General features: G+C 38.9%; 1 long non-coding RNA gene across 2 annotated transcripts; it reads right to left on the bottom strand.

The window, feature by feature from the left end:
* Nucleotides 1-7,271: 7,271 nt before the first annotated feature.
* On the bottom strand, nt 7,272-11,514 carry LOC119248302 (uncharacterized). Of its 2 annotated transcripts, none has more exons than XR_005125899.2 (3): nt 11,190-11,514; nt 8,215-8,339; nt 7,272-7,548 (listed from the first exon to the last, which is right to left on the bottom strand). It is a non-coding gene; the product is annotated as an uncharacterized LOC119248302 (long non-coding RNA). The 2 variants fall into 2 exon arrangements; XR_005125900.2 differs by lacking the exon at nt 11,190-11,514 and adding an exon at nt 10,266-10,309.
* Between the last annotated feature and the right edge of the window lie 11,359 nt (nt 11,515-22,873).

The raw sequence follows: 22,873 nt of genomic DNA, 5'->3' as shown, positions 1-22,873 counted from the left end.
TATATATATATAACTTTACAACACTGGCTTCAAATTATTGACTGGCTGATTTTGTCTAATTTTTTAAAAGACTATTCAAAAGCAACAATTTGAATAATTACTGTGTATTGTAACTGGGTGGTTTTGACTGATGGAAAGTGAGAATATTTATGCAAAGACAAGAAAAGAACTTAAAGCACATTTTGCTTTTAAAATCATGAAGACCTGTTTGACAACAATTTTCTCATTTTTGACATTGATCATGAAAAAGCCCCAACAATGAATAGGGTTTTTTTTTTTTTTTAATTAAGCTATAACAGTATACCAGTTTCTGGTGTACATTGTAATGACTCAATATTTGCATCCATTGCAAAATGAACAACACAATAGGTCTAGTTAACATCTGTTATCACATAAAGTTCTATTTTTTTTCTAGTGATAAGAAATTTTAAGATTTACTCTTGGCAACTTTCACATAGACCATGCAGTATTATTAATTATAGTCACTACACTGTGCATTACATCCCCATGACTTATGTATTTTATAAGTGGGAGTTTGTTCCTTTTGACCCCCTAAACCCAGAAGTTTTATTTTTATATAGACCAGGCTGATAGTCTGATTCTGTATTAGTCTCCAGCTCTGGATGTGTCTCCTGTGGTTTTGAGACCTATTGTAAGAGAAGCACCGAGCTTCCTGGTTGGGTAGTGCACAAAGCAGACCTGGCTTCTTGCACCCTTGCACTCACAGGCAAACCTGGTGACCAGGAGGTTGACCCTGGCACAGGTCTAGTGGAGCAGGTTGAGTTCATGCTGGTGGGGTTGGGGTCTGAAAGCCATGCTGCTGTTGGGAACAAAGAGAGGAGTGAGGAGACCCTGAAAGCCAGGGTTGAGACATTCTCTCCTGGGAAGACCATCAGCTCCTGTCTTCAACCTCCAACCTGTTGAAAACTCTATGCTGGGAAGATCTTCACTTCTGATCGCCAAGTTGTTGCTTCAGATCCTCATTTTCTGCTCCTACCTCCCCAGCCACCAGCACCACCTCCTGATAGGCACTGCAGGCCTGTGCTTGGGCCACCTCTAGCACCTCTGTCTCCTGCTCCAGCAGCACCACCTGTGATTACCTCCAGCTGCCACTGTGAGTTGGGTCCTGCTCCACACTTACCAGTGTCCATCAGTTTGAGGTGGTCATCAGAGGGACAAGGTTTGGATGACTAGACACTATAGACACTCTCTAGGGTAGTAGCTGTCCATTTATAGCCTTAGAAACTCCTTTTTTTTTTAATCTCTCCCAATTTCCCCCTTGTAAATAAACCCTGTTGTTTTTGCACTGTGAGTCTGGGTCATGTCTTGCAATTATAAGTGCAGGGGTGAGGACCCACGAACTGTGGCATTCCCCAAGTTTGCACAGTTTCACTATGAGCAATGAATCAATAAAGAAAAATTAAATGTCAGCTTCAGACACACACACACACACTTGCCAGTGGTGTGTGAGAGGGGCTGCATCTCCTTAGAAGAGCCAATTGTTAAATTTTCAGGAATTTTGCAAATGTCATACTGGTGGTTTAAAATTGACCATGGTTGAAGTACTTACACACAGATGGGCAAATGCTATACATCAGGACAGTTTCCCCTACAGAGATAGTTGTTACACATTTATAGGTATATCCCTGCACACACTGGAAATATTAGGAGTCCACTAAAGGACACTGGAAGTAAATGCTCCTGTTTGGAAAGAAAACAAACATATAACACCTCACAGTTGTCAGCCACAATAAGCCTGGAGTGGCATGGGCAATGAGTACAAGAAGAGGAAGACATTGTTTTATTAACTCTGTTTCTGTTTCCTGGAAGTTGCTCTCCAGCTACTATCCTCCAAATGTTCAATGATCTTGACTCTGCCCCCTGCAAGATCTTTGTTTTTCTTTTCCTCCTAGATTGCATCTAGGAAACACATTGGAAATTGCCCTCCTTGGAGGTCGCACACTTATTGCAGCCAAGTCCTTGCCCACAGAAGACTGACTTTGTATTTGTTCCAATCCAGTGAGTTCCACGTGCCACTGGCCACACCTCTAGGTCGTATCCAGATATGCCTCTCTTTAATTTTTATAATTTTGGCTTCTGTGACAGCCTCTTTGCCATATTTTCCATTTGAAAGAATTTCTTGGACATCCTCTGAATTGATTCTGAGATTTCAACAAAAGGGTATGGCGGCTTGCCTCACTCTTGATTTATTTTTGGTTATTCCCAGTAGGTTGGGCTTAATACATTTTATAGCAAAAACTGTTCTCAGTTTCATCAGTTTTGTGTTCAACATTTCAAATCTGAGAATTTCTAGATTTTTTTTTCTATTCCTTTTTACTTCTTGCAAATTAGTCAATTGTTGCCTGACTCATCTTTTTCTTTAAATACCTTGTCAAATACAATTAATAGTGACCAAATTTTGCTACAGGCATTCTATTTTCCCACTTCCTCACTTAAAGTCACAAGTTAATTAAATACATTGTTTGTTTAGCTAAATGTATCACTAAGTGGCTTCCTGCTACATAGTGGTTTCTTTACCTCCCTCTGTATAGTCCTCAAACAGTTCATTACTTTAGGTGTATTTGTAAGGATTTATTTTATTTATTTATACATACAAGAACTAGGGTGTAGGCCAGAGCTGCAGGGGGTGAGAGGATTCACTAGAGACAGAGTGGGGAACAAAACAGGTAGATTGACTAAATACACTGATGAGGGGAGCAGCGGCTGACAGACCCTGGCAGGGATTGAACTCATGCCGCAGTGGCTGGAGATAGCTTAATAGCACTGAGACTTTAACAACTGCACCACAAGGGAGGCCCCACTTGAGGCATTTTTTAACAGTAGGAATCTCTACTTCCAATACGAGTTTCAGTATAATTCCAAGCAGGGTAGTATGGTGGTAAGTACATCCCAAATTCCCAGTTGATTACACTAACAGAACTTATCAAAGTTCATTTTCAATTTATGTCATAATGTTGCCTACAGGGAATCATGGCCCTGTTCCTCATATCCTTCATTCAGGTTCTTAAGCTAAAGGAGTAGTCTGTACCTGGGATATGGTGGGTCATGGAAAGAGTATGTGTGGTTGACCAGGAAATGTACCTTAAAGTTCTTGCTTAACATTCTATTAAGGGATATTTCCCATGGGGAGAGCCCACAGAATAGATCCTGCAGGGAACCAATAGTTTGGAATAATAATGCAGCCTAGTTTGTCTGACCCCAAGCCTGTAGTCTTTTCTTTTTTGATTAAACTTTATTTTTTCATACATGGTTGTTTATTTTTGTACAATATTTGGTTTCTCCCCCCAGGTGTAGTCCCCATATATCTCCCACCACCATATCACCTGTGAACAGTCACCATCGTCCCTTGTGCTCTTCCTTCCCCTATTTTGAGCCATCTCCCTCCTCCTTCTCTGCTGGATGCCTTAGATCTATAGTTTGCCTGCAAGTTTTGTCTCTTTTCTTTTTTTGACCCTTTGTTTGCTTTCCCTATATTCCTCCTATAAGTGAAACTATACGATGTTATTCTTTTCCCTTCTGACTTATTTCACTGAGCATGATCCCTTCCAGCTCCATCCATGTTGCTGCAAATGGCATGAGTTTATCATTTTTGATTTCTGAATAATATTCCATTGTATATATAAACCACATGTTCTTGACCCAGTCATCTGCTGTGGGGCATTTTGGTTGTTTCCATGACTTAATTACTGTAACAGTGCTATTGATAAACAAAGGAGTGCAAGTTTCCTCTTGTATTAATATTTTGTGTGCTTTGGTTAGATTCTTAGGAGTGGGATTGCTGGGTCATGTGGCAGATCCTCTTTTAGTAATTTGAGGATTGGGTCCTCCAAATAGCTTTCCATAGTGGCTGGGCCAGTTTCAAGCTTTTAGTCTTAAACACTATATTACATACACTATTGCCTCTCCAAAATATGGCTTAACTTCATTTTGTTAGATTAGTGACAAAAATCTCAAGAATGCTTTGTGAGATTGAGCAAGTACTATTCTGTTTAAGTGACACAAAGGCAATAACACTCAATGCTGCCAATTATAGATGAACTTTTCTCTAACTAGTGAGGCAAAATTCTTTTCAGATTTCAGGGAAGGGCTTACCCACTGTAATATAAGGTATATTTCTGTGCTTTCTTTAGAGCAGTAAAATGCTCTAAATGCATCATTTTTAAATATTTTTCATTTTGAGGATTACTTGTAATTATTTATCATTAACTATGATTTAAAGCAGTTAGAGAAATAAATAATTTAGTCCTCCTAATTTATAAACTGGGAAATGTAAACTGTGTCTTTTATATTGGTACAATAAAATGGGAGTTTAAAGCAATTATACAGATGATTCAAAGAAGCATCATTTGTATATTTATTTCCTTGAATATTCATATTTTAAAAAATATTTGTTCCTCCTCTTTATTTAGCTAGGATAAATCTGGCTCTGAGAATATGGCATTTAAAATAATCTGCCATTTAAAAGAAAGAAGTTTGACTACATGACATACACCTCAGTAACATCTTTAAAGACATATCACCCAAAGCAAAGATAGTGAAGTAAAGGATAAACAGCTGGGACTACATCATTAAAGAGTTTCTGTACAGCAAAAGACATTAACCAAAATAAATAGACACCCAACCAATTGGGAGAAAATTTTTGCACTCCATTCAACTGATAAGGGACTTATCACAAAGATCTACAAAGAGCTGATGAAACTTAACAAAAACAAAGTAAATAACCCAATCAAAAAATGGGCAGAGGAGCTAAAAGGACACTTCTCCAAAGAGGAAATGCAAATGGCCAAAGGGCATATGAAAAAATGTTCAATATCACTGTAATCAGGGAAATGCAAATCAAAACCACAGTGAGATACCATCTCGCACCAGTGAGAATGGCACATACTAAAAAACTAGCAACAACAATTGTTGGTGAGGATGTGGAGAAAAAGGAACTCTCTTACATTGCTGGTGGGAATGCAAACTGGTCCAACCACTATGGAAAGCTGTCTGGAGGTTCTTCAAAATGCTAAAAATGGAGTTTCCATATGATCCAGCAATTCCACTCCCAAGTATCTACTCAAAGGACACAAAAACATTAATTCAAAAGAACACCTGCACCCCTATGTTTATTGCAGCATAATTTACAATAGGTAAGCTATGGAAACAACCCAAATGCCCAAAAATACATGACTGGACTCAAGAAGATGTGGTACATGTACAAAATAGAATATTATTCAGCAATCAAAAAAGATAAATTCATGCCATGCACAGCAACATGGGTGGAGCTGGAAGGGATCATGCTCAGTGAAATAAGCCAGAAAGATAAAGAAAAATACCAGATGGTTTCACTTTTAGAAGGAATGTAGAAGATCCAAATAAGGGATCAGGAAAAAGGAAAAAGTAATTATAATAAAGTAAACATCAAAGTCAACAGGCAACTATAAACAAGAGACATTCTACAGGGGGGCAGGGGGAGGTACTGGAGAGTAGGATCAAAACAGGGGTGGGAAGAGTACAGGAGACTATGGTGATGGTACCCGGGTGAAATGGTGGTGGGAATGTCATGAGGACTATAACCAAGAGGAGAAATCATACATTGTAGAAAAATGAAGAATGATGTAAAAAACATATAAAATAAAAGAATAATAATAAAAGAAAGAAGTTTGGACTGCAGGTTGAAGTAATGTATTTCTGAAACCTTGGTTTTGGACCCAGAGAGCTAAGTAACTGGGCAGCAAGTTTAGCTAGTAATGATCAGAGTGCAACTTTATAGTTTTCTGTAGCTACCAGGATTATGCAAGAATAAGTCACATTTAGCCATTGAAGCCAACCTCTGAAAAGGGACTTTGAACATTTTTTTAAGTCTGTACAATAAAGACCAGGAAGGAAGTTATTTAGCCTGATAGAAGTCCTGATGTCATAGGAACAAAATCAACCTATTTGAGTACATAAAATCACTGCTCATTAATGCTAATTAGTATAACCTCCTGATTCCCAGACTTGCAGTTTCTATTGACTTCCAGCATTTTCCTGCTGCTTCCTAGTACTGAGCCTTCTGGAAGGAAAAAACAAAAAACAAAACAGTTGGTCCCAAGGGCAATTATGCAGAGATGTATTTACTAACCTTCAATAATGGCCTTTCTCTAAAACAATTCCTAAATCATAATTAACTTATCACTAAAATATTTTCTACAAGTGGACAATAGATATGCAAGGCTTGATATTCTCATTAGTTTTAAGCCCCACACATAGTGTTTAGATCATGAATGCAGTAGTAACCGCTAGATGTTCTGGGTTATTCCCTGTAAAAGATCTCTTCCCCTGAAAGTCCTCCCTTAACGTCTTTTTAAGTGCTCTAACCTTGGGCTATATATAGTCATTAACTGAATTCATGGAACTCTGTTTTATATTCTTCCAAGATTATTAATAACAATGAATTAACATCTTTTTGGCTTCTCCACAGATTCATGATAATGGGAAGTAGAAATTTGAGATACAGATCCGGAAATGTAAAACTCTAGCTTCCTCAGACATAGTCTCATGAAAATATTTTCTGCCAACAAGAGTATTAGCATAAAATAGAAACTGAAAATTTTGATTAACAATAGGTTCATTATGTAGAAACAGTAAGCACAAATCTTTGGACTTGATTTCCAAGTATGTGCCAAAAATATTTCCAAAAATTGTTCCTGCCTGTCAGGTACACCAGTAATCTCATCACTTGAAATTACTTTTTGCTACCTAAAAAGGAATATAATTCTTTGCTGACCATAATATCTCATTGCATAACATCTTACTTTTGTTACAAGAATTTTGGCCCTACCCTTTTCTCTAAGTCCACTGTACATCCCCAAAATCTGGCTTGGGTCCTATGATCACTTCTTTCTAGTTTAATTCCAATAATACTTCAAAATGTTTTCCCTCCTTTCACCAAAAGTTCAGTATAACATGGGCATGGGTCTAACTCAGACAACTGTGGGCTAAATTGTCTGAATGGTAGCAGTGTAAATGGCCACACTACATATATACAGGCATCCAAAGTATATACCAGGAGAGAAAGTATCCAGAAAGGGAAGACTGTAAAGCTACAGTCTTGATATGTGTTCTGAAGACTTTAAAAGAGAGAGACAGAGACAGAGAGATAGATAAGTTGGTTCCTGCAAGGTAAGAATTAGGAATACATGAAAGCCCAGGAAAGAATAGGTTGGGATACCTCTGAGTTGGTCTGGAAGATTAGAAATCTTTAGCAATACATGGTAGTACTAGACAGTGACTTTATTCAAACCCTAAAATCATGTGCCTCCTAACTTGCTTTATAAGTAAAACAATTGCACAAGTTATTGATCTAAGTCTTGAAGAGCACACTACAATGAATTACAGTATCTTATTTTGATTTCCAACCTAAACTTATGGAAGGAATAGAGTCTCTTTGTAGCAATTCCCACCAGCAGAGTATCTGTTCTTTGCCTCCATCATTTGTGGGTCAGATCTGGTGAAGTGTGCGGAGATTACGGAGTTCATATATGTGTATGTGCATCACTGGACCTGAAATAAGAGGCTCACACATGAAGGAGATTTAGTCATTCACAATTAGGTTTACAATCATATTTTTTCCCACTACGTATAGTCAAAAGTCTCTTCTAATGAACCGCCTGTTTTCACAGCTTGAGTTTGTTCTAAAACAAATCATAACCAAGATGAAAATGCATACATTGTACAAAAATGAAAAATTATGTAAAAATATATAAAATAATTTTAAAGACATAAAATAAAAATAGAAATTTTCCCTGAAAAAAATTTACTAGTGACAAAAAAAATAAATAAAACTAATCATGACTGTGTAGCTGTTATTGAAGTTTCATCATTTAATTAAAGAATATGTATATTAGTAAGATGTGAGAATGAGAGCAAAGAAATTATATTTATGGGAAATTGAAAGCTTTGGAAAGACCATTGATAAAGAATAAAGAATAGGGCCTCCCCTGGTGGCGCAGCGGTTGAGCGCTGGGTTGCGAGTCTGCCTGCAGCCTCTGCAGGGCCAGTTCGATCCCTGGCCACCGGTGAAGGTCCCACAAAAAAAATAAAAAATAAAAGAATAATTGCTGACAAATTAGGCATCTCAATTATTGTGGGTTCTCCAGAGAAAAAACCAATTGTGTGTATGTGTGTATGTGTACACATGGGCATGTGCACTATAAGGAATTGACTCACATAATTGTGCAAGCTGAGAAGTCCCAAAATCTGCTGCTGGCAAGTTAGAGACACATGAGATCCAAGATGTTTTTTCATTCTAAGAGTTTACAGGCTTGAGACCCAAGGAGAGTCAATGCTTCAGGCTGAATCAAAGGCCAGAAAAAAAACAGTGTTCCAGTTCAGTCAGGCAGATAGAGTTTCCTCCTACCCAGACTTTTCATTCTATTCAGGGCTTCAACTGATTGGACGAGGCCCACCATTAGGGAGAGCAATCTGTTTTACTCAGTCTACCAATTTCAATATTCATCTCATTCAGAAGCATCCTCACACATACTCCCAGAATAATTTCTGGTCAAATATTTGGACACTCCATGACCCAGTCAACTAGATACATTAAATGAAACATCACAGCATCATTGTGGCATTTATTTAAACATTAGAGAATTCCAAAAGAATTCTGCACTCTGATCCAGTGTGTGAAAGTTATAGTTGATATTTTATGTGTGTGGTTTACATGAAAGAGAAGATAAAGAATTTTTCAAACATAGTTATATTCATAATGACTCCCCCCACAAAGATTTCTGCATTGTATACTAAGCATATTAGAACATACACGAACACAAAATGATGCTTGAATTCTTGCACAGGATCTTTTCCAAATAATCCACCAAATGGCTGTTCCAGATAATAGTAGTTACGAGAATTTTACTGAACAAGATCATAAAGCTGGCAGTACAGTGAAGGACATGAGACATGAGGTCTGTCTGATTCCTGTTTGTGGACTACTTGGTTTTTCCTAAAGTCATCTCTCCCCACCCCCCACTCCATGTATCCTGTATACAAACATATATTTATAAATTCTTGCTCTTTGGTGTTTTAAAGGCCTCTTGGATCCTGAAAATATCCATCATGGCCATTTCCAGAGCTGGGAGATACCAAACTTCAAATCACTCCGCTCTTACTACTGACTGTGGAACAGTGTTAGAAAAAGGAACACAGTGGCACCAGCTGACATCCCAACGAACCCATGTTAACTAATAACTGACTTACCAAAGCTGCTGGACAGTTACTTAGCTCTAATTGACTCTAACTTCATGAGGTTCTTATTATACATATTCCCTGACTTTTCACTCTTATAAAACCCCCAAATCTGTGTGTATGTCCTTCTGTCAGCACATTTAACTTTTGCCTCTTACTTGAAAAATAAAGACCCTAGAATACAAGAATTGCCTTTACTTCCCTTAATTCAACTACAAAGTACACATAAAAAGATGCTTGCATTCCTACTCCCTCCTGCTCCCTCCTGCTCCCTCCTGCTCCCTTACGTTCCTCTTCCCTCAGAGTTTTCTTTTGTCTCACTATCGGCAATCTCAGTGACTCCCATAATATAACAACACACAAGTCTCACTTCTTCATTTTCTCCTTTATTGTCATTTGACTACTTCAATACCCTCAACTAGATTTCCTGCTCATGCTTTAAACTCAAGTCTTTAAGGGTCTCCCCTGGTGGCACAGCAGTTAAGCGCTGGGCTGTGAGGCTGCCCGCAGCCTCTGCAGCGCTGGTTCGTTACCCGGCTGCCAGCGAGGGTCCCACAAAAATAAAAAAATAAAAAATAAAATAAACTTAAGTCTTTAAATTCTTTAATGTTCCTTCAATGCTATAAAATATTGTGAGTCTATAAAGTATTCTGGATGGTTGTCTTTATCCTCAAATTCATTTATTCAGGTCAAGATAGGTGAAAGGTTTTTTGTTCTTTGTACCCTACCTCTAACTAACACTAAAATTCCATAATCTTTGTGTGGTGTGGCATTTAATACCCTAGCAAGTTCTTCCTCCAGGACTTAGTCCCATAATGTATTCGTTTTAGCTATCTCGATGATGAGCTTATTCCTATTCTAAAGTAAACTTGCATTTCCCCGCTTCTCTAAATGACAAGTTAAATGAAAGAGCTTTGCCAATCAATTTTTTTAAATGATAACCTAAAGTTGCCAAAATGCCCTCCTGAGAGATTCTCCCTTCCCTCGGACAGGATCTAAGTTCAATCCCATGGGCTCCCAGAGGGCCATACCTGCCAGCTGTCACTAAGCGTTTCCAGGCGGGCATCCTGGCTAATCGACAGTGCTGTTGCAGGAATTGGAATCCAATTACTATGACTCACAGCAATGCAATTCCTTTCAGGAATGGAAGGACAATGGGCCAAATGCAGCAGGTTGCATATTTTTTGCTCATAAAATATATAATTTGTCAAAATCATTTTCCTCTAAAAACCTTAATGGAAATCCTTGGCAGGCTTATGCGCTAATGGTTCCCATATTAATTCGTATTCAATTGTTGCACCTTATCCCCAAACTCTTTGCAGCTCTCAGGTAGCGCTATTATTCTTTTATTATGAATCAGATACCTACACCATTTCCCCAAGGAAGAGGTTGTTTCTGTTACTCTGTGACTCCTATTGGTTGACGTGGGGTGAAATTAGTAATAGCAACTGGGTCAACACCAGAATAATATTTAATGATTTCTCGCATGTTGAATTATGGAGACCCAGAATAACTGAAGAGAAACATTACAAAGCAAAGAGAATAGGAAAGGAGAGTTTTCAACGTTAAGAAACATCTTCAGTCAATTTTCCTTTATTCTGCGTTATTGCCAGAATATCATGTATTGTGCTGCTAAATTTGATTTTCAGCAGAGATTTCAAGATTTTCCACAAATAAAAATGGAGAAATTGGCTCCACCCCTTCAGAGCAGGGGCAATTTGGCTGCCAAGTTGATAAAAGAATAGAGAGGGAAGGAGATGTGCTTCAAGAGAAAAAATAATCGTCTCCTATTATAATTACAGACAAGAGTGCTGCTTTTTGGACTCCAAAGTCTCTGCAAGCAGTCTTAGTGGCCACATTAGAATTCATATCACATGGCAAGTTTGTTTCTACTAAAAACTGCTCAGCGTGATCTGACATGTTATCAGTCAGGTTTTAAGTAGCACTCCTCTTACCTTTAAGAATGCAATAATGTGTCCCACTGAGCCATCAAAGTAATTTTGTTTTTATTTTAACCTCTCAAAATGCTGTTGAGAAGGGTGGTGAGCCCAGATGGAAACTTCTGGGTCCCAGGCAAGTGCTGTCCTCTCTTCTGTGATACAAAGTCTGCTATGCTCTCCATGCCAAAGGTAAATTAGTCAAATTTCGCCACCCAAACAGTTTTTTTTGCCTCCTTTTCCATCATTTCTATCTTTGCGCTGCAGATAGCTCCGGCTGTTTCTCTGTGTCACAGGACGCTCAAGTTATACAGGAGCGATATGGTAATTGGATGCAAGCTACAGTTACCGCCTAACGAACATTATGTTTATGAAGAATGTAGCTCTGATTTCTAAAAGCACTTTGGTAAATTATACAAATTAAATATTCATTACTTTGTACTTCATTAGTTCACATTTGGAACACTTTTTCTTCATTAGAATAGCCTGGAGTAAAAGCTTTTTGTTTTTTAAATACATTTTATTCTGTTATTTTTCAGAAACTCTACTTACAGTACTAGGGCAAACTTGTATTTTTTTTTCCCATGGGAACTGTAATACACAGCATTTTTTCTCAAACTCCATATTTATTTCAAACAAGGAAAGTGAATATGTGTGTGTTTCCTGTTGTGATTTCAATATTCAGCCTAAGAATAAGTTGCCTTATTTCTGATTTTCCCTCAAAGTTTTCTAACTGTTCTTATTCCTATAAAAATGCTATTTCATTAGGGAGAAACCTTGATATTAAGTAAAAAGTGCTGCAGAGTTATAAAGAATGTTTATTTTCCATGTTGGAATAACTTTACAGTGATTTATTAGTCATCAGGCTCTAAGAAGTTAAAAATCCTTTAAGTATAAAGGTTGTTTGTCTGAGAGAGGTGATAAATAGACAAGCTTCCCTGGCACGTGGAAATTAAAATAGAAAAAGAATTATGATTGGAGCAACTCTTTTCCACTTCTAAGTACCCTACTCAGCTGAAATGCATTCTTTCCTCAATGTATTCAGCAGATGTGTCTGAGTGAAATACTGAAAATAAGAGTCTCTCCTAAGAGTCTATCAATCGAATGTCTGTTGCAGGCAGTTATACTGTTAGTCAAATAACTGGTAACTTAAAAATGTACAAATCATATTCAGATTTAGAGATTGCCAGACTTTTTTTCATGTAAGATTTGCACAAATAGTAATTAATGATGGGTTTTTTACTAAAATACATTAGGGAGAAAAGTGAATTCTGAGAAGGTAAATGGGCTGCTGAAACTTAATGAAATATTTAAATCTTACAGAACACTGGGCTGGGCAAAAGATTTAAATTCCAGTTCTGAATGCATTGTGAAGAGTTACAGCCTTCATAAAATTCCTTAATTGCTAAAGACCAGTGATCTGATCTGATAAATGGGAATGAAAAAATTCTGTTTTGCCCACTCTTCTAGTTAGTGGTAAGTATACAATGAGATTATGTAATACTGGAAGACAACTTTCAAAGCATAAAATATTCTAGAGGCAAATGATAACAAAAAATTAAATATAAGGAAATCAAACAATGAATTGGGGAAAAAAAGACAAAACACTGAGGCAAACTATAAATTGGAGACATTCAGCAGAGGTGGTGAGGGGAGGAGAATGGGGGAGAAGAGAGGGATCAAAACAGGGGAGGTGGGCCTCTCCTGGTGGCCCAGTGGTTGAGCGCTGGGCTGCAGCGCCCGTTCGAAACCCAGCTGCTGGCGAGGGCCCCACATGGTGCACAGACCTCTCCTGCCATGCCGCTGCTCCCCTCAGCAGTGTATTTCATCAGTCTGCCTGCTCTGTTCCCCACTCTGGCTCTGGTGAATTCTTTCACCCTCCCGTGCTTCTGACTATACCCAGTGCTTGTATAAATAAATAAATCTCTAAAGAAAAAAAAAAAAAAACAGGGGAGGGAAGAAGACAAGAGATGATGGTGATGGGTCACTGGTAGTACACAGGTGGTGGGAATGTTATAGGGATTACACCTGAGAGGAGAAATCAATCTTGTAAAAAAAATGAAAGATGTAAAAATGTATAAAATTAAAAAATCAAAATCATGAGCTCCAAAATTTCTGTACACTGAGATGCAAACAATAAAAAATCCTTTTGAAAGTATGCCAACTGAAGAGAGAATCATGGTCCAGCCAGTTAATAAGATGTTATCTCTTCTTGAGAACCAACCATATCATAATCTATCCACAAACTTCAGCAGACAGCACCACACCATTTAAGTGAGATTTTATTCCTTACTTCTTTTGACTTCCAATATTTACTTTAACTGACTTTTCTCCCTTAGGGAATTTTAAAAGAATCATAGAAGATTAAGCTTTCCACAGAAACATCAAAGAGAAAACAAAGAGTGGCTTTGTAGGTATTAAATCTACTTTTTTCAAAATCAAAAGACTGCAGAGAATGTCATGAATCGGGAAAGGAACAATGTGAGGACTCAAGAGCTTAGAGAACAAAACAAAATAGAACACAGAATAGGAAAAAGGTGTTGGCAAATTGTTTTGCATGATATGTTGGCAAAGACTCTTGAAAGCAACTGAAAAGAAAAGAGATAAAAGTTGAGACCCTACCTCGGAAAACTGTAGGAAGTTTTGATTGGGGTAGTAATATATTGCATGTATTAAAGAAAAAAAAATTGCTGAAAGGAAAAAAAGGACTAAGAGCTAGAAAAGCAATCTACAAATAGATCCTGACATGTTATAAAAAAACAACATCTGAATTTGTCAGTTGCATTCATTTGAGGAGAGAATGGTAATTGGAGGGAGTCAAAGATAATGGTGAAATTGCCAGCTGAAGTAATGGGATAGACAGGAGCTTCCTGCAGGATAAGAATGACAGGTGAGGATAAATATTAGGACTAGCACAGAGGTGAGCAGTAATGTCTATTTCTGTTCTCTAGAGATCTATGTCATTCCTGAGATTAAAACTTGCTTAATATTCCCTTTATTCGATGAATCTTCATCAGAAAACCAGAAAACGATGATGGCAAGAAATTTCAAGCAGTTCATGCAGTCATACATTTCTTGAATCCTTTCAAAATCATTCCAGCCAAATAAATGTCCAGCTTGTATGCAAACATCTCCAGGAATGAAAAAGTCAGTTTCCTGAAGCAACATATACCATATTTGTTGTGCTTCACATGTCGGAAGAATCTTCCTTATCGCAAAAGGCTGACAGGCATATGAAAAAATGATCAACATCACTTACAATCAGGGAAATGCAAATTAAAACCACAATGAGATACCACCTCACACTGGTGAGAGAGGCCCATGTTCAAAAAACTGGCAACAAATGCTGGTCAAAACAGGGGAGGAAGGGGCCTCCCCGGTGGCGCAGCGGTTGAGCGCTGGGTTGCGAAGCTGCCCACGGCCTCTGCGGCGCCGGTTCGATCCCCGGCTGCTCCCCGGCCACCAACGGAGGGTCCCACATGGCGCGCAGACCTCTCCTGCCACCCGCTGCTCCCCCCAGCAGTGTCCTTCAGTCCTTCTGCCTGCTCTGCTCCCAGTTCTGGCTCTGGTGAATTCTCTCACCCTCCCGCGCTTATGACTGTACCCAGTGCTTGTATAAGTAAACAAACAAATAAAATAAATAAATAAATAAATAAAAACATGCCTCTATAAACAAAAAAAAAAAATTTAAAAAAAAAAACAGGGGAGGAAGAATAAGGAACCCTCTTATGTGGCTGATAGGAATGAAAATAGGCCCAAATACTATGGAGAGCTGTGTGGAGGAGCCTCAAATTACTGAAACTCGAGCAATTCCACTCCTAGGAATCTACCCAAAAGATACAAAAATATTAATTCAAAAGGAGACCTGCACTCCTATGTTTATTGCAGCACTGTTTACAATTGGTAAGATAGGGAAACAACCGAAATGCCCCAAAGCAGATGACTGGATCAAGAAGATGTAGTCTATATACATAATGGAATACAATTCAGCCATCAGAAATGATAAACTCATGCCATTTGCAGCAACATGGATGGAACTAGAAGGGATTATGCTCAGTGAAAAAAGTCAGAAGGAAAAAGAAAAACATCAGATGGTTTCATTTATAGGAGGAATATAGGAAACTGGATGCAGTGTAAAAAAAAAAAAAAAAAAAAAAAAAAAAACTTGCAGGCAAACTATAGACCTGAAGCATCAAGATGGGAGGGAGAGGGGTCAAAACAGGGGCGGGAAGAGCACAAGGGACTATGGTGACAGTTCACAGGTAATGAGGCAGTGGGAGATTTATGGGGACTACACCTGAGATGAGAAATCAAATACTATACAAAAAATGAACAACGACGTAAGAAAACTTAAAAGTTTAGTAAAAAAGAATATTCCTTTATATTCCTTTATATTAAACCGAAATTGGTCTCCCATATCTTCTTTCCATTGGGCATTTTCTCCCCTATCAGGGGGCACACAGACCCAAACATTGCTGTTTTGTTCAGTCTACACCCTTTCTTTCTTGGGTGAGTGTATTGAGAAAGGATTTACACAAGCACAATAAACTCTGCTAGTACAAATTCATCCCTCCCTTTTATCCTTACAGTCGTAACAAAGGCCAAACCTCCAGCACCAACTTCAGGTCTTAACATCACCACAGATCCAAGGTTCTATGACAAACCCACATCTCCTCAGTTTCCTGGGAGGCAGGGAACTAACATTTGATGACCTCTGTGACGTGCCAGATGTATGACATAGATTATGCCATTCAACTGTCTATTAGACCTTACAAACCAGGTGTTGATTGACACCATTAAACAGATAATCAGTTTTATCTTCTTACTCTGAGAGACTGACAATATTATTACTTTCCCAGATACTGATTCTCTAGTATACTCTTGAATTTCCTAACATATATATTCTTTTAGTACTTATATTTATTATTTGCATTAAATTCTTCTTTCAATAAAGCAAGATGTAAAGAAATAGATAGTATTTTCAATTGGCAATTCACAGATAGGGTGTTGAACTTCCAGAAGGTTGACCAAGAGATGACTAGAATCTGCAAAATGGATTCTCAGTAACTAAATTCTTTTAGAATCCAATTCATATACTCAAACTCTCACTTACTACTTCTTTTTTTTTTATGCCTGTTCTGTTCCCCATTCTGGCTCTGGTGAATTCTCTCACCCTCCCACACTTCTGACTGTATCCAGTGCTTGTATAAATAAATCTTTAAAAACAAAACAAAACAAAACAAAACTTGATCCAAAACAGGGACATGGGCATTGGTTGGTGTCTGGGATTTTGCTGACCTGAATTGTTTTAATTTTTTCCTTCTATATTCATTGGTATATTTATTTATTTATTTATTTATTTATTTTTAAACCACAAATTTATGATACTTTTTATTTTTTTTTATTTTTTATTTTTTATAATAAATTTTATTTTTATATTCCCCATACAATTGTAACCCCCCATTCTGACCCCAATCCCTCCCCTCCCACCCCCCACTCCCCAAAAAGTGTCTCTGGTTCATAGTTTTTTGTTGATTTTGATTTTCACTTTCTTATAGTTATTCATTTTCCTGGTCCCTTATTTAAGTTTTCTAGATTCCTGCTATGAGTGAGACCATCCGGTATTTTTCTTTTTCTTTATGGCTTATTTCACTGAGCATGATCCCTTCCAGTGCCATCCATGTTGCTGCAAATTGCATGTGTTTATCTTTTTTGAATGCTGAGTAATATTCCATGGTATATATGTACCACATCTTCTTGATCCAATCATCTATTTTGGGGCATTTGGGCTGTTTCCAAAGCTTAGCTATTGTGCTTTCTCCCTTTTTTCCTTTGTGAGCCTGACTAGGGGTTTGTCTATTTTATTGATTTTTTCAAAGAACCAGCTCTTGGTTTCATTAATCTTTTGGATTGTTTTTTAGTTTCAATTTCATTTATTTCTGCTTTGGTTTTTATTATTTCTTTTCTTCTACTGGTTTTGGGGTTTTTTTGTTGTTCTTTTTCTAGATCTTTGAGCTTCAAGATTAGGTTGTTTCTTTGAGTTCTTTCTTGTTTCTTGATGTGAGCTTCTATTGCTATATATTTTCCTCTTATTACTGCTTTTGCTGCGTCCCATACATTTAGGATATTGGTGTCCTCCTTGTCATTCAATTCAAAGAATTTTTTAATTTCCTCTTTGATCTCCTCATTAATCCCAGTGGTCTTCCAGTAGTGTGGTTTTTAGTCTCCATGAGGTAGGAAAGTTCCTTGCCTTCTTTTTATGGTTTATTTCTAGCTTGATGCCTTCATGGTCAGAAAAGATGGTTGGTATGATTTCAATCTTGGTGTATCTGTTGATGTTTGTCTTGTGCCCCAGTATGTGATCGATCCTGGAGAATGATCCGTGTGCGCTTGAGAAAAATGTGTACTCCGTTTTTGGGGGGTTTAGTGTTCTATAGATGTCTGTTAAGCCCAAATGCTCTAGGTCCTTATTTAGAGCTTTAGTTTCTTTACTTATTTTTTGTCTTGTTGATCTATCCATTGTTGATAGTGGTGTGTTGAAGTCTCCCACTACATATGTGTTTTCTCTGATGTCTGTTTTCAGAGATGACAACAGTTGTCTGATATATTTTGGTGCTCCTTCGTTTGGTGAGTATATGTTAATGAGTGTTATTTCTTCTTGAAGTATTATCCCTTTGATCATAATTTAGTGACCGTTGGGATCCCTTTTTATTTTTTTGAGTTTGAAATCTGTTTTATCTTATATAAGTATAGCTGTTCCTGCTTTCTTTTTTGGTCCATTTGCTTGTAGGATTGTTTTCCATCCTTTAACTTTGAGTCTATTTTTATCTTTTGTAGCTAAATGTGTTTCCTGGAGACAGCAAAAGGTTGGGTTTTGTTTCTTAATCCAGGCTGCAACTCTGTGTCTTTTTATTGAAGAGTTTAGTCCATTTACAATTAGGGTTAATATTGATATGTTAGCATCTGTATTTGCCATTGTGTTTGTTTTTCCTTTGATTTTATTTATTCTTTTAATATCTTTTTTTTTCCTTGCCTTCTTTCGTTGTTATTTGTCCCTCTGAGGTTCTGGCTTTAGGATTCCTTGTAGTACTTTTTGGAGTGGGGGTTTATTGGTAATGAAGTTCCATAGTTTCTGTTTGTCTGGGAAGGTCCATATTCTTTCTTCATAGAGGAAGGAAAGCTTTGCGGGATAGAGTATTCTTGGTTGATATCTGTTTTCTTGGAGTCTGTTGACTATGTCCTTCCACTCTCTCCTTGCCCGTAGTGTTTCTTCAGAGAAGTCTGATGTCAGCCTGATTGGTTTTCCTTTGAATGTTATTTTTTTTTTCCCTCTTGTCAGCTTCATTAATTTTTCCTTGTCCTGGATTCTTGGGAGCTTCACTATTATGTGTCTTGCTGTATTTTTCCTTTCGTCATGGAAGTTTGGTGTTCTTCTTGCTTCTTGTATATCAATTTTCAGCTTCTTCTTCACATTTGGGAAGTTCTCTTCAATTATCTCCTGGAATATTTTATCTGTTCCTACATCTCTCTCCTCTCCTTCTGGTATTCCTATAACTCTTATATTTCCTTTCCTCATGGTGTCAGATAGTTCCCGAAGTCTTTCTTCATTCTTTTTCCTTCATACTTCTCTTTCCTTTTCTGTTTTGGTTCTTTTTATTTCTGTGTCTTCAAGAGAACTTATTCGTTCTTCCATTTCATCTATTCTGCTTTCATTGCTTTTCCCAGAATTCTTTAGTTCTTCCATTAATGCTTTGATCTCCTGCATTTCTTTTACTTCCCTCTTTAGGGACTCATTTTCATTCTTCTGATCGTTGATTATTTTTCCCTTATCATTGTTTTCCTTTATGAGTTCTGTCATTTTTTTAATCATGGCAATTTTAAATTCTCTTTCTGGAAGGCTCAGAAGTTCTTCCAAGTTACTGTCGTTGCAATCTGGGGGCTGGTTTTCTTTTTGTGGTGTGCTTCTTCCCTGAGGAGTCGCTATGTTGCGTGTGGTTGTTCTACTCCCTACTGTCTGTTTTCTAATTTGCCGTATGCATTGGGACACTGTGTTGCTGGGACTGGCCGGCATCTTGGGTGAGCTTCTCTGCTCCCCTCTGGCTCCTCCGGGAGCCATCTGTCAGTTTCAAGCAGTCTTACTGAAGAAAGGTCCCTGTTCTAAAATGCCGATGTGGGGACACACTCCCCTGTGCTCCTGGTCTGCCCCGGCGGTGGGTTCCCTCTCCCCCTCTGGGCTTGGACTGCAGGCCAGAGGTGTTCTGGTGTGGGCGAACTTCCCCGGCTCACCTCTGGGTCCTGAGGGAGCCTTCTGCAGGCAGTCTTTACTGAAGAAATGTCCCTGTTCTAAAATGGCGATGCGGGACACACTCCCTGCGTGTCCAGTCTCAGGCACACTCTTCTGCGATCCTGGTCTGCCCCGGCTATGGGTACTCGCTCCCCCTGTGGGCTCAGACTACTGGTCGGCAGGGGCCCGGCGTGGGCTAACTTCCCAGCAGGCCACTGGCTCCTCCAGGAGCCTCTGCTGGTTTCAAGTCGCTAGGTGGTGCCAGAGATCTCTCCTAGAGCCCTTGGGGAGCTGTTTTTTGTTTTTTTTTTCACCCCGTGGGACAGGAAACAGAGCGGGAATGGTAGGGTAAACCTCAACGGCTTTGGGGTGCTGTGTCTGCCTTGTGCCCCACCATCGTGGAGAACCCACGCCCCGAATTTTGTGCCCCGGATCTCAGTTCCAAAGCCCTCAGGTCCAGGACGCGGGCTGTAGCCCAGTTCAGTGTCCACAGAATGGCGTCTTTTGCACCCCACTCCCGTGCCTGGGTGCCTGGTTCCTGGATACTCAGTGAGGGACTTTCACCTCAGTGAGGGTCTTCGCGCGCGTCTCTCTGTAAGCCTAGGTCGCAGGCGCGGGGACCTGGGCAGCCGCGATCCCAATCCGCGTTTGCTTTTCAACCGCGCTGCTTTTCCGCGCTATCCCTATCCCGATCCCGATCCGCGTTTGCTTTTCTAGCCTGCCGCTTTTCCATGCAATCTTACCGGGTGGCCCAGGGCTGTGTGCTGGTCCTGGCCTCCTCCTGGGGGGCGGGGTCTCTGTTTAATGGCGCCTGGAGCTCACCTCCGCGGCGAATCCTGCAGGGTTCTCCGCAGCTCCTGTTCACGGGGTATGGTGGCTGAAATAGTTCCTTTCCACTCACAGTCCCGTTTGCTGCGTAGTTTGTTCTTGTTGGTCGTTTTGGTTTGTTTTTTTCCTCCTCTCTGCCGGTCGGAGAGTGCCGACTCTGTGGGTGGGGGAGGAGAGCAGGGTTCTGCCCTTTCCTCCCTTCTAGTCCTCTTTTATGGCAACTTTCTTCTTTGGGTAGTTTGCTGGAGTCGTCCGTTTATCTTCCGTGTCCCAGTTGTCACTGGGACCTGCCGCTTTTCCTCCCTATTAACTTTTTTTAATGGGAGATCTTACTCGCAGCGTCTCCTCACCGCCATGTTGCTCCGCCCTCTCTTACTACTTCTTTTTTCTTTAAATATTATTTATATATATATATATATATATATATATATATATATTACATCATTGTTCATTTTTGTACAATGTGTGTTTTCTCCTCTCAGGTGTAGTCCCCATAAAATACCCACCACCAAGTCACCCATGCACCATCACCACAGTCCCTTGTGCTCATCCATCCCTGTTCTGATCCCCCTCCCTTTCACTCCCCCACAGAATGTCTCTGATTTATAGTTGCCTGCCAGTATTTTTTTCTTATTATTTTCTCTCACTTACTACTTCTAATGAAAGATTATGTAGAAGGATAGCTGATGTCCTTAATTGCACAAGATGAAGTTCAGGTCACAAATCACGTCACATGTCATGCTCACATGCCAAAGTGACATTTACATAAACACAAGGTAGTTTAACTCTTAATCCTCTTCATCCAGAGATTTTCAATGAGCTTTTAAATATGTTCATTTAGACAATAGCAATGAATCTCTTACACATTTTTGAAGCTTGAAGACCCAGGTTTTATTTTTCACATTTCTTCTCTCATTTGACCAACGAGTTACCTACATTTTCACATACAGAACTGCCTAATATTGTCATTTTAAACATGTTAGATATACATAAAATACAAAAATAGAACATACATAAGATTTAGAAGTACTACATCTATTAGGAAGAATCATTTTGGTTTCCATTTCTTGGGACAAAATTTTATGACTTCATTCCTGAAGTGTTGGGATATGCTTTGTTGGAGTCTAGACTGCATCCTGGGAGAGAAATTAGATATTTCCCTTTAAGAAAATAGGTGAGGGACTCCCCGGTGTTCTAGGGGTTAAGTCTCAGCACTATTACCTCTATGGCCTGAGTTCGATACCGGGCCAGGGAACGGACCACATAGGGCACAGCAGACCTCTGTCTCACCCACTGCTCCCATCAGCAGTGGATTTCAGTCAAGCCACCTATTTTACTCCACACTGTCTCTGGTGAATCCTCTCACCCCCTGAACCTCTGGCCTACACCCCAGTTCTTCTATGCAAAAATAAATTTAAAATGTTTTTAAAAATAGGTGATAACTATATGATGAAAAAAAAAAATGTCTAGAGCCAAGGGCAGGGAATACGGAGTCCAGGAATGGAAGACCTGTTCAAAAATACCAGTTCCTAGAAATTCAACAGGCCACAGACCCAGAGCTAGGAAGAAGGGGGTCTCTGGGAACTCCTAAAATCAGACCAGGCTGATGAATTTTAGGAGGACCAGTTTGTCTCACAGAACTCGAAGTTTTCATATTCTATTGTGCTATCCTATTATGGAATCCTTAAGTTAGAGAAGGTTTCTTACAATGTCACTTCTTAACATTATGCTTGGTGAGCTTAAGTGGGATGCAAAATTGGGAAATCTTTCCTCAGGAAGAAAGAAAGGGCTAATGAAAACTATATAAATAATGAACATTTTTTGCTTCAGAAACTGAACCACAGGAATAACCTGGCCAGGGGTGTGGACAAGTGTTTCTCCTGGTGATATCTTTAACTATTGTTTTAAATTTCAAGTTTTCACAGTCTCAATTGAATTTTTCAAATAATGATCATAATAAGCCAAACCCCCAAATGGATAGGTTAATCCTTTTGTAAAATCAGGGACACATAATTTTATTTATTTTTATTTATTTTTATTTTTAAACAATATTTGCTACCCCCCACCTCCTCAGATTGAGTCCCCATAGAATTTCCTACTCCAAGGCACCTGTGCACCATCACCACAGTCCTCTGTGCTCCTCCCTCCCTCCCTCTGATCTCTCTCCCTCCTCCTCCCCTGCAGTATGTCTCTGATTTATGATTGTCTGTTTTTGCTTTGTTGTGTTTTGTAATATTATTTTTTTACACTGATGTCTTATTTGGTTCCCTTATATCCCTGTTATAAGTGAAACCATCCGATATTTTTGTTTTTCCTTCTGGCTTATTTCACTGAGCATAATTCCTTCCAGCTCCATCCAGGTTGCTGCGAATGGCATGAGTTTATCTTTTTTGATTGCTGAATAATATTCCATTGTGTATATATGCCACATCTTCTTGATCCAGTCACCTATTTTGGGGCATTTGGGTTGTTTCCAGGTTTTACCTATCGTAAATAGTGCTGCAATAAATATAGGTGTACAGGTGTTCTTTTGAATCAATGTTTTTGTGTCCTTTGGGTAGATCCCTAGTAGTGGAATTGCCGGATCATA

This window comes from Talpa occidentalis, unplaced genomic scaffold, assembly GCF_014898055.3.
Source record: "Talpa occidentalis isolate TD23 unplaced genomic scaffold, MPIMG_talOcc4v2.1 talOcc4.16, whole genome shotgun sequence".
Taxonomy (NCBI): domain Eukaryota; kingdom Metazoa; phylum Chordata; class Mammalia; order Eulipotyphla; family Talpidae; genus Talpa; species Talpa occidentalis.
The sequence above is the reverse complement of the archived record's forward strand: the minus strand, read 5'-3'. Positions and strand labels throughout refer to the sequence as shown.